Source organism: Micropterus salmoides, unplaced genomic scaffold (genome assembly GCF_014851395.1).
Source record: "Micropterus salmoides isolate LMB-PRFRI ecotype aquatic unplaced genomic scaffold, ASM1485139v1 Ms_hic_scaffold_9, whole genome shotgun sequence".
In the NCBI taxonomy this organism is placed as follows: domain Eukaryota; kingdom Metazoa; phylum Chordata; class Actinopteri; order Centrarchiformes; family Centrarchidae; genus Micropterus; species Micropterus salmoides.
Window position 1 is genome coordinate 3,527,592 of NW_024044681.1, and position 17,074 is coordinate 3,544,665.

Consider the following 17,074-nt stretch of genomic DNA (forward strand, 5'->3'; position numbering starts at 1 on the left):
TATAGTTAGGGCTGACTCAGGTGAGTCCTGAACCAGACCTTAGTGATGCTGCTATAGGCCTAGACTGCTAGGAGATGATGCACTGAGCTCCTCTCTCCTTCTCCATCTGGATGCATTCTTATCCCATTACTTTGGGCATCAGGTCTGTTTATTCTGCAGGTTTCACTCAAGTACACAGTGGAAATAAAGTGCTGAGAGTCCCTGAACGCATCATGACTGCAGACACAGAGAGATATTCACTGCTCACTGTAATGATGGATTTACTGCTGTTAGGGCTCAAAGCTGTTAAAAACCAGCGGCTCAGTCACATTTGAAGATTTCATCTACTTTTGAAATATTACAGGACAAATCTGTAAATATGGAGTCTGTTCTAAAAACATCTGGACCAAACTAAAGATACATGGACAGATATAAATTTGATGTTAAAGGTCCTACATGTTCATACAAAGACAGAACAGCTAAACTTCAACTGTGCTTACTGGACAGCAGAGGTAAAATTAATGATGGTTCTCTGAAATAAGAGCCAGTGATTTGCAGGCTTCAGTCAGACTGATCTCAGAGCTGTGACTGATCAACAGTTTAGTGTTGAAATGAGAGAACAAACACTTTGAGATCAGATTTGATGGTCCGGCAGTTTGATGAATGAGGACCACTGTCTCTATACATCTTGAGATGCTGTCAGCTGGAATCCAGCTTTATTTCCTGGAGACATGAACACAACAACAAGAGTCGTCTTCACATCAACTCAAACACATGATCACTGCCTGTTCTCTCTCTCTCTCTGTCTTTCTGTCCAATCCTGAAGCCTGTCACCATTCTCCTCTCACAGCTTCACTGAGGAAAGCAGCCGCTGAGAAGGTTGGAGGTTTACAGGAAATACTGGATCTCTGCTTTGATACTAACTGTGTTTAGTACAATACTGCTGAAACCAGCATGGACTGACTCCAACCCTCTACTGACCTCAGAGTCTCCAGTCTGCAGTGTGGACTCTCCTTCAGATCAGACAGCAGCTTCACTCCTGAATCCTGCAGCTCGTTTCCTCTCAGGTCCAGCTCCTCTCAGATGGGAGGGGTTGGATTTCAGAGCTGAGGCCAGAGAAGCACAGCTGATCACTGACAAACTGCAGAACCTCAATCTGAAAAAATAATAAATTATGTAACTTTAGAAGACAATGTTCCTGCTTGAAATCATTCAGTGTTTAATAATCTGTTCAGAGCTGAAGAAGGTTTAGAATGTAGAAGTTTATAAAATGGAAACTCCAAACACCTGAACCCAACAGGATGCAGGTTCAAACTGTAAAATATAAAAAGTACAGAAGGCAAAAATGGTGTCTGACCTCAGAGTCTCCAGTCTGCAGTGTGGACTCTCCAGAAAACCACACAGCAGCTTCACTCCTGAATCCTGCAGGATGTTGCTACTAAGGTCCAGCTCTCTCAGATGGGAGGGGTTGGACTTCAGAGCTGAGGCCAGAGAAGCACAGCTGATCTCTGACAAACTGCAGCTCCTCAATCTGAATAAAGAATAAATGATGGAGATAAAAATCCATTTCTAATCCAATCAGATGTGTTCAGGTTTTAAATGTGGAGCTCAACATTACTATGTCCTAATCAATGAGCTGTTCCCTAAAATGAGTAGAGGGACTTTGTCATTGTGTTATTGTGGATCATCATAATGTCAGCCTTCTACAGACATCATCCAAATGTCAGCACAACATTCATACACCTATTCATGTCAACACAGATAATAACATGCTGCTGATCTCAGGCCAGTGTGTGTGTGTGTGTGTGTGTGTGTGTGTGTGCTGGAGGATCAATATCCGTGACCAGAAATTCTTTGTGAAAACACATTGAAACCACCAGAAAGCGAAGAAATATTTCTACGTCAAGCAGTAAACTTGAGCAGTTTAAAACAAATATTAGTTCAGAGGATCTTCTGTATACAGATGTGACCATTTACCAAAAATTAGAAACATTCATTTACTTTAACGACTAACAGCGGACATTTTCTACAGTTTCTTTAAGAAACACAAGTCTTTGTGACTGCAGGCTAAATTTAGTACAAGAAACATGAAAACATGAACAAAAGGACATTTACAACCTTATGGATGGAAGTTATGTATGAACAGAAATTAGGTTAAATTGTTAATTGATCTAACAGAAACAGAGAGTCAGTGAACTGACCTCAGAGTCTCCAGTCTGCAGTGTGGACTCAGTCCAGCAGACAGCAGCTTCACTCCTGAATCCTGCAGCTTGTTGTTGAAATTCAGGTCCAGCTCTCTCAGATGGGAGGGGTTGGACTTCAGAGCTGAGGCCAGAGAAGCACAGCTGATCTCTGACAAACTGCAGCTCCCCAATCTGAATAAAGAATAAATGATGTAACTTTAGAAGACAATGTTCCTGCTTGAAATCGTTCAGTGTTTAATAATCTGTTCAGAGCTGAAGAAGGTTTAGAATGTAAAGTTTAGAAAATGGAAACTCCAAACACCTGAACCCAACAGGACGCAGGTTTAAGCTGTAAAATACAAAAAAGTAAAAAGATTTCTCATTAATATTAATGACAACGTGCTGCTGCTTCAATGCACCTCAAATCTATGGGTGACAGGGCTCCATGTCCATTACCTTAGTCTGAAGGATTTATTAATTAACTACAATAACATGGTTAAGGATGCGAGGACACACTATTTTTCTGAACACATAACTACACATAAACACAATCCCAGGTTTCTGTTTAAGACTGTGGATCAGTTGGTAAACCCAGCCCCTCCTTGTGCCTCAGCTGGAAGTAATGATGACTGTTTTAACCTTATTTTACCAACAAGGTGGTGTCAATCAGAGCCCCTATTACCACTGCCTCTTACTCAGAGGTTCCTCACCAGCAACAAGAGAGTTTTAACCAGTTTTATCCCATCAACTTGTCTGAGCTTTTAAAAACAGTATCACAAATGAGAGTGTCCTCCAGCCCACTTGATGTAATACCTACAAAGTTTTTACTGAAAGTAATAGATTCTGTTGGGGCCCATTTGATCTCTGTTTTCAACAGCTCCCTATCTACTGGCTGTGTCCCTGATTATTTTAAAACGGCTTGTGTGAACCCACTTTTAAAGAAACCTGGTTTAGATCCCTCCCTCCAACAAAATGTTAGACCAATTTCAAAACTGCCTTTTATTGCAAAGAATTGTGTCCAAACAGCTGCTCACTGTACTGGAAAATAAATTATTTGAAAAGTTTCAATCTGGTTTCAGGAAGTGCCACAGCACTGAGACTGCCCTGCTTAAAGTCACCAATGACCTTTTAATGTCTGCTGATGAAGGCATGTGCTCAGTCCTGGTACTCCTGGACCTTAGCGCTGCTTTTGACACCATTGATCACAACATCATGTTAGACAGACTGAGGCACTGGGTGGGGATCTCTGGTACTGCCCTAGAATGGTTTTCATCCTTCCTGTCAAATGGGGAAGTTCTGTGTGTCTGTAAAAAACTATGTCCCTTCGGTCTGTCCAGTTAAATATGGTGTGCCTCAGGGGTCGGTCTTAGGAACCATTTTGTTTTCCTTGTATCTGCTTCCCCTTGGACATATTATCCATAAATATGGCATTTCTTTTCATATTTATGCTGATGACACACAAATATACTTGCCCGTCAGATCCACAGACCCTGGAATGCTGAGTTCACTTAACAACTGCCTTTGTGAAGTTAAAAAATGGATGTCAAATAATTTCCTCCAGCTGAACTCAGACAAAACAGAAATCCTGGTCATCGGGTCCCAGCAGATGGCAAATCAAATACTGCCATCTGCTGGTTCCCTAGTAAATCACATTAAGCCTGTTGCAAAGAACCTTGGTGTTTGGTTTGATAGTAATTTAAATTTTGAGCAGCACACCACAAAGCTTGTTCAATCATGTTTTTATCAACTTAGAAATATAGCAAAAATTTGATCTATGTTAACTTTTAAGGACACCGAGACCATTTTACACGCCTTCATCCCATCACGCCTGAATTATTGCAACATCCGTTTCACTTGTTTAACCCAAAAATCTACAGATCGACTCCAGACTGTCCAGAACTCAGCTGCCAGGCTTTTAACCAGAATAAAGAAATATGACCACATTACTCCTATTTTAGCTTCATTACACTGGCTCCCAGTATGTTTTAGAATTGACTTTAAAATTCTATTGATCACTTTTAAAGCTCTTCATGGCCTCTCGCCTTGTTATATTTCTGACCTTTTAGTCCCATACGCACCAGCACGTACCTTGAGATCCTCGGGCAGAGGTCTGTTGTCTGTTCCAGAGTCTCGACTGAAAACTAAAGGGGACAGAGCGTTTGCTGTCAGGGCCCCGAGGCTCTGGAACAGCCTGCCCGAGGAAATCAGGTCGGCTGGGTCAGTGAACTCTTTTAAGTCCCTTCTTAAAACATACTTTTACAGGAGAGCCTTTCCCGATCTTATTTGACTTTATTTTATCCCTTTTATTTTATTGTATTTGACTAATTTTATATTTATTTAAACGTGTATTTTAGTCTTGCTTTTATCATGTATTGTTTTTGTATTGTCTTTTGTATATTATTGTCCTTACACTTGTTAAAGCACTTTGTAACTTGTTTTTTAAAAGTGCTTTACAAATAAAGATTATAATATTATTGTTATTTTTCTGTTTATGCTCCTTCACTTTGGAACTCACTTCCTATTGAACAAAGGGAAGCCCAGATTCTTGGCATTTTTAAAGCTCTTCTCAAGACACACTTTTTTAAACTTGCATTTGACTGCTGATGTTGATTTTTGTTCTTATTAACTTTTATTTGTTGTATTTTTCTGTGGACTGTGATTTTATGTTTAGCGCTTTGAGAAGCTGCTTTTAAAGGCGCTCTATAAAATAAAGTTTATTATTATTATTATTACTATTATTATTATTATTATTATTATTATTCAATAAAGACATAGTAACTTCACCTCTTAAACTCTAGAGCTGCACCAGTGGCTCCATCTATACAAACTCATGTTATGCAGCCAAACACAAAGAAAAACCCACAGAAACTGATTTAAGATTCCACTCAAGATCCCAAAGATACCAAATAATATATATATATTCTGATAGTTGAAATAGATTATTTATCTATTCATTGAATTCATGTAGTTTTATTCTCATTTCTTTAAAAACATGATGTGGTATAGAAGCTGAAAATCAGGAGTTTAAGAGGTTCAGAGTGAATTATCCAGTGGAGATTTTTCTTGTTATATTAAGCTTTTAAATGTGCAGCTCAACATTGCTCTGCCACAGTCAATGGACTGAACCACTGAAGAAGAAAAGAGACTTTAGCATTAAGATCCTCAGTGTGGATCAGTATAATATCAGCCTTATGTCTACACTTTAGTGTCACCACAACATTCACATCATATTAATCTTAGACCAGGAGGAAAAACTGGTGTCTGACCTCAGAGCCTCCAGTCTGCAGTGTGGACTCTCCAGAAAACCACACAGCAGCTTCACTCCTGAATCCTGCAGCTTGTTGTTACTCAGGTCCAGCTCTCTCAGATGGGAGGGGTTGGACTTCAGAGCTGAGGCCAGAGAAGCACAGCTGATCTCTGACAACCTGCAGTCCCTCAATCTGAATAAAGAATGATGAAGATAAAAATCCATTTCTAATCCAATCAGATGTGTTCAGGTTTTAAATGTGGAGCTCAACATTACTATGTCCTAATCAATGAGATTTTCCCTAAAATGAGTAGAGGGACTTTGTCATTGTGTTATTATGGATCATCATAATGTCAGCCTTCTACAGACATCATCCAAATGTCAGCACAACATTCATACACCTATTCATGACAGCATACAACTCTTCACACTGACAAACCTTTAAAAAGACACAGGTGAAGGAGGTGAAAATAAGAGAACTGAAGTAAATTTAAAACTTCTGTTATGGATTTAAATTTTGTAGATATACACTGGACAAGAGCAGAATACATGAACTGACCTCAGAGTCTCCAGTCTACAGTTTGGACTCTCCAGTCCAGCAGACAGCAGCTTCATTCCTGAATCCTGCAGGTTGTTCCAGCTCAGGTCCAGCTCTCTCAGATGGGAGGGGTTGGACTTCAGAGCTGAGGCCACGACTTCACAGTGAGTCTCTGAGAGTCCACAGCCACAAAGTCTGTGATGACAGATAATATAAAACTTATAATAATATATAATAAAATCTGATATTTTATTCTAAAAATAGACATTTCTTCTCTGAGCTTGGTGATGATAAAATCCCTCCACTGAACTGAACCCGCTGAGCTCTCCTTCACTGGCAGAATGAACCTGGAGGTCCCAGCAGCTGACTGTGTAATGAGCTGCTGTCTGAGGAAACCAGCTACACAAAGACTGATTCATTCATAGAAAGCCACAGTGGAAATGTGTGTGTTACAGGTACCGCACTGCAGCACCCAGAAACTATTGGATTTGTCTTGAAATACAGGAAACAATGATGAGACAGGGAGACGTGGCCTGTCGCTGCTTAAATCTCCTCATTTAGGAGGAAAACCAGTGGAGCATGCATTCTTGATTACAGTCCCTGGGTAAACCACAGTCTCACAGCGCCACCTACTGTCCACAAACTGCTGCAGCAGATTTACCATTTTGGTTTCCAAACTGATATCATTTCTCAAATTAAGCTTTAAAAACTCTCTATTAGTGAACATTACTAAAGTAGCTTTGGAATTTACCAGTTTATAGACCAGTCCATTCAAATCCTACCAGAGAGAGAGCTTACTTACTGTTTCTAAATCAAACTCATTTCTAATGCAGCAAAACACATGAAGAGACATTCATTGTTGGAACTAAAGAATGTAAAGTGGCATCTTTTATTCAATGAGGATGGAGTGGGGGATGTTCTGTTCACTCTTCAAGAGGGAGGATGGCCTCCCCTCACATCCTCTTAAATCAAACAATAATCAGAGATATTGTATAAAGTGTGAAAATGGACAGAACAGTCCTTCATATGAAATAGCTCCCAAACTGCAGAGAAAAAATAGAAGAGCAATAACTGCATGAAAGCTTCAAGTGCCGTTAGCTCCAGCAGATCACAGATAGGACATGTCTGTATAGAAGAAGAACAAGAAACAGACACAGTATAGAAACAGAGTGCAGACACTGGATCAGTGGAAAAATAAAAAGACTGCTGGGATAAAATGACGACTGTCAAAACATTTTCAGCACAAACTCTTAATCCTCAAGTTTTCCTGCTGGATTTGTATCAAGCCTCCATCACCCAAAGAAAGATAGAAGATGATAGAAGATACTTGTGTCACTAACTTGATGGATAGAAACACAGAAATGATGTTTGGAGACATTTGGAGTTTAACACATGTAGAATTATTTCAATAAGCAGCTTTAATACTAGTTTAAGAAACTTTTATAGTGTGGAGGTTTTATATTGAGCGAGTGTGTAAAGTGTGGATCTTTACTGTAATACTGATGCTTCAGCTTTACAGTGTTGATAATCACATCTGGACTTACTGAGCCTTTCTGCAGTTCCTCACAGCTGCAATCAGTCTCCGTCGTCCCTCATCTGATGTGTTGTACTTCTTCAGGTCCAACTCATCCAGAACCTCCTCTGACATCTGCAGCATGTAGGCCAGAGCTGAGCAGTGGAACACAGAGAGTTCCTTCTCTGATCTGTTCTCTGACTTCAGGAACTCTTGGATCTCCTGATGTACTGAGTGGTTGTTCATCTCCGTCAGACAGTGGAAGATGTTGATGCTTCTGTCAGGAGAGATCCAGTTCAGTTCATGTACATGTTCATCTCCTTCAGGTTGTTGATGGCTCTCTGGAAGATTTCTGGACTGTTGTCTGTCCGACCCAGCAGGCCTCCTAAGAGTCTCTGGTTGGACTCCAGAGAGAGGCCATGAAGGAAGCGAACAAACAGGTCCAGGTGGCCATTTTTGCTTTTGAGAGATTTCTCCATGGAACTCCTCAGGAAGTCCTCCAGTCTCTCCGTGTTCCTGCTGGTGAAACAGTGGAACATGTAGACTGCAGCCAGAAACTCTTGAACGCTCAGATGAACAAAGCAGTAGACTGTTTTCTGGAAGATCACACTCTCTCTTTTGAAGATCTCTGTACAAACTCCTGAGTACACCGAGGCCTCTGTGACATCAAGACCACACTGCTCCAGGTCTTCTTGGTAGAACATGATGTTTCCTTTCTCCAGCTGTTTAAACGCCAGCCTCCCCAGCTTCAGAAGAACCTCCCTGTCAGCCTCCGTCAGCTCCTGTGGACTCGTCTCATGTCCCTCATCGTACTTCTGCTTCTTCCTCTTTATCTGAACCAGCAGGAAGTGTGAGTACAGGTCAGTCAGGGTCTTGGGCAGCTCTCCTCTCTGCTCTGTAGTCAACATGTGCTCCAGAACTGTAGCAGTGATCCAGCAGAAGACTGGGATTAGACACATGATGTGGAGGCTCCTGGAGGTCTTGATGTGTGAGATGATTCTGCTGGACAGCTCTTCATCACTGACTCTCCTCCTGAAGTACTCCTCCTTCTGGGCGTCAGTGAAGCCTTGTACTTCTGTTACCCTGCCAACACACGAAGGAGGGATCTGATTGGCCGCCGCAGGTCTGGAAGTTATCCAGACGAGAGCCGAGGGAAGCAGATTCCCCTCGATGAGGTTTGTCAGCAGCAGGTTGACTGATGACTTCTGTGTGACATCAGACACAACCTCACTGTTGTGGAAATCCAATGAAAGTCTGCTTTCATCCAGGCCGTCAAAGATGAACAACAGTTTCCAGACGGCGAGCTTCTCTGCTGGGACCTTCTGTAATGTTGGATGGAAAACATGGAGCAGCGTGAGGAGACTGTGCCGCTCATCTTTGATCAAGTTCAGCTCCCTGAACGAGAGCAGAACCAGCAGACTGACATCTTGGTTTTCCGAGCCCTCTGCCCAGTCCAGAGTGAACTTCTGCACCGAGAAGGTTTTTCCAACGCCAGCGACGCCGTTGGTCAGAACCACTCTGATGGCTCTCTGTTGGCCAGGTAAGGCTTTAAAGATGTCCTGGCACCTGATTGGAGTGTCATGGAGGCTCTTCTTCTTGGAAGCTGTCTCAAGCTGCCTCACCTCATGCTGGGTATTAACCTCTTCACTCTGTCCCTCTGTGATGTAGAGCTCAGTGTAGATCCTGTTGAGGAGGGTTCCACTTCCTGTTTCATCACTTCCTTCAGTCACACGTTCACATCTCCTCCTCAGACTGATCTTATGTTCATCTAAAACCTCCTGCAGACTGCCATCCACTGTCACAGAAGAAAGAATCATTAGTGGGAATTATTCATTAGCACCAACATAAAAACAACCAGTAAGAAAAATGAATCCTATTGAAAATGTTTCTGATTGGCTGAGACAGCAACATTTTAAATGCTGCGAGGCAAAGAAAGCCAAGAATCCTGTTTTCAGACATGAGGACATCAGCAGACAGATGGACAGTCTTACTTTGTACAGATCTGCTCTGACTGGCTGTCTGCAGTCCAGCTCTGGTTCTTTCTCCACACTGGGGACAGGAGGAGTGTCCTGATGAAGCAGACTGGTCCCAGTATGAGGCGATGCACCGTCTGCAGAACCAGTGTCCACAGCTGGTAGAGACTGGATCCTTCAGGACGTCCTGACACAAAGCACAGCAGGACGGCTGCTCCTCCACAGAAACATGACTCCTCTTCCTCTCTCTGTGAAGACATGTTTCCTGGTTTATTTTGTTAACTACTTCCTCTTGAGTCTTTGTGTTTTACTTTGGTATTTTCCTCTCATCATCTGGTTTCGGTTCACTTCACTTCCCCCTTGTGTGACTGTTTGCTCCTCCCTGATTAACTTCACCTGTGTCTCATTATCTTAGCCCTTCTGAAACTAGACCCTTGCCACTTCCTCTCCGTCACGGAGTAAACTCTGGGTGTGTTTTTGCAATAACAAAAGTGTAACCATTTGTCATTTATTTTATGTTTGTTTATGAACCAAACTGTTTTGGTTAGATTTTAAATATTTCTTTAAGACTAAAACATCAGCTATTTATGAAAAAGAGACATTATCTTTTTCTATGAAAAGATTGATGTTCATTGTTAAAGAATAGCCTACATACTGTATGTTCAGCCTCTTTATCTTATATGCAATATATTACATTCACAAATAAAAATGGTCTAAAAAGAAACCACAAATACAACATTTCAAAATAGAAATCAAAGATAATATTGCAGCATTATATGGTCTAAAGAAGTTAAAACAGTTAAAATGTTGTAAGAAAATGTTAAATAAACTATTTGTCTTTAATGTCTTTGATGCTTGTTCTCTGATCCCCGAGTATCTGATAGGTCTTTAATGTAGGCTATTTTGTTTTGGCTGAAGTTTTTCATACGAGATGAATACGATTCAATAACAATAACAGTTGTGTTTCTATCAGAGCGTTTTTTTAATTAAACACAAAAAAACCTTTGGGCTGCGTTGTTAACCTGTTTATGGTAATATAGAGATGTTGGAGTAGTTTTGGAATTTAAAATCCTACATCTTTACCGGCGAAGTCACACGGAACTCACATTTGAAAGAAAGGCCCTCATGCAGAAAACGGTGTTACACACCTCGTGCTCACGTATAAAGAACTGAGTCATCACATGTTCGACTTTAATCTTTCTTATTGTTGGTGACCAGGATGGAATGGACACTCCACTGATCGACACCTGGGTCCAGACTGAAGGTTCAAACTACCAGTAGGGAAAGTTTCTGCTCCGACAAACCAAGGACAGGAACCCGCCTGACGTTAAAGACCGGGTGTTGGACAGCGGACGCTCCATCCAACTTCATATGTGAGTTCTATGTTGTGAATAATTTCTTGCAACTTGTAAAAACCTGGGTTAATAGGCATGTAATTCTCTTGTGGTGGTGCTATCAGATTGTACATAATTCCTTTTTTTGTGGCACTGTTAGATTCTCCATGGGAGCAAGGCTCGAGAGGGAGGGGGAGAAACTGTAAGTGTAAGTGTTATCAAGTTTCCTCCTCAGAAAATGTGTTTATAAAAAGTTCTATGAGACATTTTGGGTTTAATAAGTTCATGTTTCAAACTTTAAGAATAGTCCCAGTAAAAATAAAATGAGTGAGATGATAAAAAAACTTTGTGGTAACTCATTCAGTGTCTAAGTAAATACAGGGTGCGTTGCTCGAACGAATGTGTCGTACAAACCATCTGGCTGAACGAGTTTATCTAGAGTTTGGGTGTGCTGGATAAGATCCAACTATGCACAGAGAGAGTATGGTAAGTGTAGATGTGCAGCAAACACTGAATGAGTTAGTAGCAGTTCTCTTACTTTGTGTCTGAGGGTCCAGGTTCAGGACTGAAGTATGGAGGTTCATCTTTGGACAAGTCACTCTTCATAGACAGACAGCTGGATCCTGTGTCTGAGGGTCCAGGTTCAGGACTGAAGTATGGAGGTTCATCTTTGGACAAGTCACTCTTCATAGACAGACAGCTGGATGCTGCAGACTCTGCTCTCTGTCTGTTGGACTGAACTCTGCAAACACCAAGATGTTTTTATTCAGATCACATGAATCCTTGATATATTCTCTGATGAAGCCATTCAGGAAGCTCTAAACACACAAACTGCTGCTGCTGTGGATCATTAGGAGCTTTAAAGTTTGTATTGGTCCTCTTAGATCAGATTCCAGCTTCTCTAGGTGACTGACAGCTGCACAGATACTAAGAGGAAGACAGCACCAATGATTTCTCTTTGTCTGTGGCACAAATGTAGAAATAAAGCAATACAGGCCAGAAAAAAAGGCAAACATTGTTTATACAATATGCACATAGCATGGACACAGAAAGCAGGGCTGCTGAGAGGCTGCACAGAGAGAGAGAGAGAGAGAGAGAGAGAGAGACACATGACACACAAAAAACTCCACTTACCTTGGCCTCAACATTACATACACAGGGAACTTCAACATGGCTGTGAAAGATCTGAGGGACAAAGCAAGGAGAGCTTTCTATGCAATAAAAAAAAAAAACATTAAAATATATATTCCAATTGAAATCTAGCTGAAAATCTTCCAATTTGTACTAGAACCAATAAAGAATTTGACAAATGGGACAAAACAATCATAGAATCTTTCCATACTGAGTTCTGTAAGAGCATCCTTCAGGTGCAGAGAAAGACACTAAATAACCTGTGCAGAGCAGAGCACGGCCAATACCCCCTATTACTAAAAATACAGAAAAGATCACTTAAATTTTTACAATCACTTAAAATCAGTTAACCCCCAGACATATCATCACAAAGCCCTAACATACCAGGAGCTGAAACCAGAGAAGAGTCCCCTCAGCCAGCTGGTCCTGAGGCTCTCTGCAGTAACAAGTCCCCAACAGCCTCAGGACAGCAACACCAACTCAAGCAGACCAAACCAAATTATTAGCAAGCAGAAATAAAAATATATTGAATACTGGAAAGAAACGACCAAAACACAAAGTAAATTACAATGTTATCTGACCCTAAAAAGAGAATTCACACTGGAAAATTACCTGTGTACAATAAAATGTCCTAAACTAAGAAAAATGTTGACAACATACAGACTGAGTGAACACAGCCTGGCCATAGAAAAGAGTCGCCACAGACAGAGCTGGCTGCCGCAAGAGGACAGACTCTGCTCCCAATGTGACAGGGGACAGGTAGAGACAGAGGACAGGTAGAGACAGCTGCACTTTCTAACCTCATGCCCTAAATATAAAACACTAAGACAAAAACACTTTGCAAACATTTCCCAAATATACCCCGAATTCAAAGGTCCAGGTTCAGGACTGAAGTATGGAGGTTCATCTTTGGACAAGTCACTCTTCATAGACAGACAGCTGGATCCTGCAGACTCTGCTCTCTGTCTGTTGGACTGAACTCTGCAAACACCAAGATGTTTTTATTCAGATCACATGAATCCTTGATATATTCTCTGATGAAGCCATTCAGGAAGCTCTAAACACACAAACTGCTACTGCTGTGGATCATTAGGAGCTTTAAAGTTTGTATTGGTCCTCTTAGATCAGATTCCAGCTTCTCTAGGTGACTGACAGCTGCACAGATACTAAGAGGAAGACGGCACCAATGATTTCTCTTTGTCTGTGGCACAAATGTAGAAATAAAGCAATACAGGCCAGAAAAAAAAGGCAAACATTGTTTATACAATATGCACATAGCATGGAGAGAGAGAGAGAGAGAGAGAGAGAGAGAGAGAGAGAGAGAGAGAGACACATGACACACAAAAAACTCCACTTACCTTGGCCTCAACATTACATACACAGGGAACTTCAACTTGGCTGTGAAAGATCTGAGGGACAAAGCAAGGAAGACATCACCAATGATTTCTCTTTGTGTGTGGCACAAATGTAGAAATAAAGCAATACAGGCCAGAAAAAAAAGGCAGACATTGTTTATGCAATATGCACATAGCATGGAGAGAGAGAGAGAGAGAGAGAGAGAGAGAGAGAGAGAGAGAGAGAGAGAATGGTAAGTGTAGATTTTGCTCATGAAGCCTAATATTATTCTACAATCGGCAAACAGCAAAACATTAGCAGCAAACACTGAATGAGTTAGAAACAGTTTCTTACTTTGTGTCTGAGGGTCCAGGTCCATTACTGAAGTATTCAGGTTCCTCTTTGGACCAGTCACTCTTCATAGACAGACAGCTGGATCCTGCAGACTCTACTCCGTCCTCCTCTTCCTCCACACAAACACTCATCTTATCCTAATAAATGCATTTGAACAGCAACAAGACAGAAGTCATTCTTCTCGGCTCCAAACAGCAAAACCTCTTTATCAATCCTGATGGTCACTCTGTCATCCAAAGTAAAAAGCCTCTGTGTCCCCTGTATAACACCCTGTCCTTCCAGTCCCACATAAAAACCACCCTGACTCAGCCTTCAGTTTTCTTCTTCCTGCTCTGTTGACTCAAAATGCAATCAGAACTCTCTCAGCTTCAGGTTGAGCAGGTCTGATCAGGTGAGAACACGGAGGGCTTGTTATATCTAGAATGCCAAATATCTGGAGGAGTCGGCCGACTCTACAGCCACATCCAGCCAATGAGAGCAGGCAGCTACTTTTCACCGCAAAACACTTTTTACTCCCCTCCAGCTCTCTCTGTAACTCAGACGATCCCTGCTACCTGCATGTGCTGATCCATTCTTTCACCCATATTTTTCGTCTTTATAATCGCTAGCTTTATAATAACAAACAACAGCTGTTTTGTGTGCAGGATCGCATCATTTCGTTTCACATTTCACGTGTGTTTTCTGAACAAAACGTAGTTTGGAGACCAGCGTCGGGTGACACAGCCGTCACAAGATGGCAAGTTGTGTAGTGTGAATGGCACGGTCATCGGCCAACGCTGAAAGTCGTGTGGACTGTCTATCAGACATATCTGCATGGATGAAGGCTCGCCACCTTCAACTAAACCTCTCTAAGACCGAACTCTTGGTCATTCCAGCCAAGCCATCTATCCACCATAACATCAAATTACAAATTGACTCCGCAACCATCACTCCAACCAAGGTGGTGAGAAACTTGGGTGTCATGATTGATGACCAGCTGTCCTTTTCAGACCATGTTATTGCTGTCTCTCGGTCATGCCTCTTTTCTCTATACAACATAAGGAAAATCAGGCCCTACCTCGCTCAGTACGCCACGCAGCTTCTGGTACAGGCCATGGTTATCTCTCGCATAGACTATTGCAATGCCCTCCTGGCAGGTCTCCCAGCTTGTGAGGTGAAACCCCTACAAATGGTTCAGAACGCAGCAGCGCGTCTGGTTTTTGATCAGCCCACTCATGTCACTCCATTACTCTGTGACCTCCACTGGTTCCCCGTGGCCTCCAGAATCAAATTCAAGTCACTAATGCTGCATACAGACTGACTACTGGGTCTGCACCATCTACCTAAACTCCATAATACAAGTCTATGTTCCTTCTCGGCCGCTACGCTCCTCCAACGAACGCCGCCTTGCTCTGCCATCCCTTCACACAAAGCGACCTCAGTCCCTGTTCTCATCTGTGACACCACGATGGTGGAACGAGCTACCGCACGCCATCAGAGCAGGGGCGTCCCTCTCTAACTTCAAGAAGCTCTTGAAAACTCATCTCTTCCGAGAACACTTCCTCTTATAACACCTCTAACTCCTAACTTCTAACATGCACTTCCTGTGCTCTTCTTCTTCTGTCCCCTACAATGATCTTGTATTGATTGCACTTTTTGTTTTGATTGCACTTTTTGTTAACTCTTACTTCCTTCCCTAGGTATTTACCCCATTGATGTGATATGTACTGTGAGCTCTTACTAGTACTTATTGCTGCTCTTACTAGTATGTATTGTCAGTTGTAGATCTGTAGTTGATGCTCTGTTGATGCTTGTATGTTGTTCCTCAAATGTAAGTCGCTTTGGATAAAAGCGTCTGCCAAATGAGTAAATGTAAATGTGTAGTCTGCATGAGGCATAAGCGGCGTGAAGTCCGTTTTGGGCGTGTCCAACTCCAGTGTTTGAACAAACGGTCAGTGCACCAGGCGCACGGTTCAAAGGGCGTAACATGCAATAAACCAATCAGAGTGTCATAGTAACCCAAGTTAGGTTATTTTTGACCCAACTCCTGGGTTAAAAAGGGACCAACTAATTTCTGGGTTATTTCAACCCAGAAAATTGGGTTATTCTTTTTGACTCAACTTCTGGGTTAAATACCTGACCCTGGTTAGAAAAACCCCAACACTGTAGTTAATATAACCCAACTTCTGGGTCAAAAGAACAACTCCAATTTCTGGGTTGAAATAACCCATAAATTAGTTGGTCCCTTTTTAACCCAGGAGTTGGGTCAAAAATAACCTAACTTGGGTTACTATGCCTTTGTTTTACGTTATATCTGTCACGGTGTGGCGCAGGCAGAAGAAGAAGAGGAGGAGTCCAAAGTTCCAATTCAAATGTTTTACTAATAAAGCAACTTCAAAAGGTACAGACAGGCAGGATGTACACACACTAAACAAGACTACAAAGTAGAACAGCCAAAGACCGACTGAACTGAAGGAACTAAATACTAACACAGATGAACATTGATTAACAGAATACCGGTGGAATAGATGATGATGATGGTAATTAATTAAACAAAAGTGATGCAGATGAATTAAATGACAGAAACCATGGAAACAGATGAGTGGCTGGAAAAAAGAACAAAGGAAGACATGTGACAATATTACACACTTCAAGCACTTTTTATTGCATTAAATTAAATCAAACTCTATATAAAAAAAAAATATAAATAAACATTCAACATTCAATAACTGGATTGAACTTTAGGCTTAAAGTCTTCAAACACTGGTTGTGTCATGTCATGTGTGATTTTACACAGACTTTAAAGTAGTTAGATGTACATGGCAACCACAGAATGACCACGGCTAACGCTAGTCTCAACGTAGCAACTAAACCATGGTAATTTTTTCAGCAAATGGTGCTAAACTAGCAACGGGGAAATGGACACAGAAATGTTTACGTTACATCAACACTGAAAATACTCGCTTACCTTGAATACACAAAGAAGTTGTACCGAAGAAGCACAGGCCAAAATGGATCGAGCGTGAAGCGACTGTTGTGAGAAAATTCCAGAACAACTGCGGGGTGGTTGCTATACATTCATGCCAATAAAGCTAATTTGAATTTGAATTTGAGAGAGAGAAAGCCAACCCTATAACCCAGAAAATGGTTTCTCTCTGAAAAATAAACCAGAAACCCAAACAACCCAGGAATTGGATCAAAAATATTAGCCCTATAACCCAGAAAATGGTTTCTCTCTGAAAGAATAACCCATAATTTTAACCCAACACAACTAACCCAGGAAATGGGTTGAAGAAATAACCCAGGAGTTTTTAGTGTGAACTGCAATCACTTATTTGGCCACAATTGTGATTATTACATTAAAAGAAATGTTTAATTACCACAAAGACATCTTTGCTATTACCACAGACGTAAAGTGATGTTTACTTGCATGTTATGTCTGTTTGATCCAGATAAAAGCAGCTGTAGTCGTAAAGAGACTGGGCGCTACAGCTTTAACACACTGCGC

At 41.4% G+C, this 17,074-nt stretch overlaps 1 pseudogene; it reads right to left on the reverse strand.

Annotated features, from left to right (window-relative positions):
* Window positions 1-586: 586 nt before the first annotated feature.
* LOC119896049 lies at window positions 587-13,974 on the reverse strand (annotated as a pseudogene).
* Between the last annotated feature and the right edge of the window lie 3,100 nt (window positions 13,975-17,074).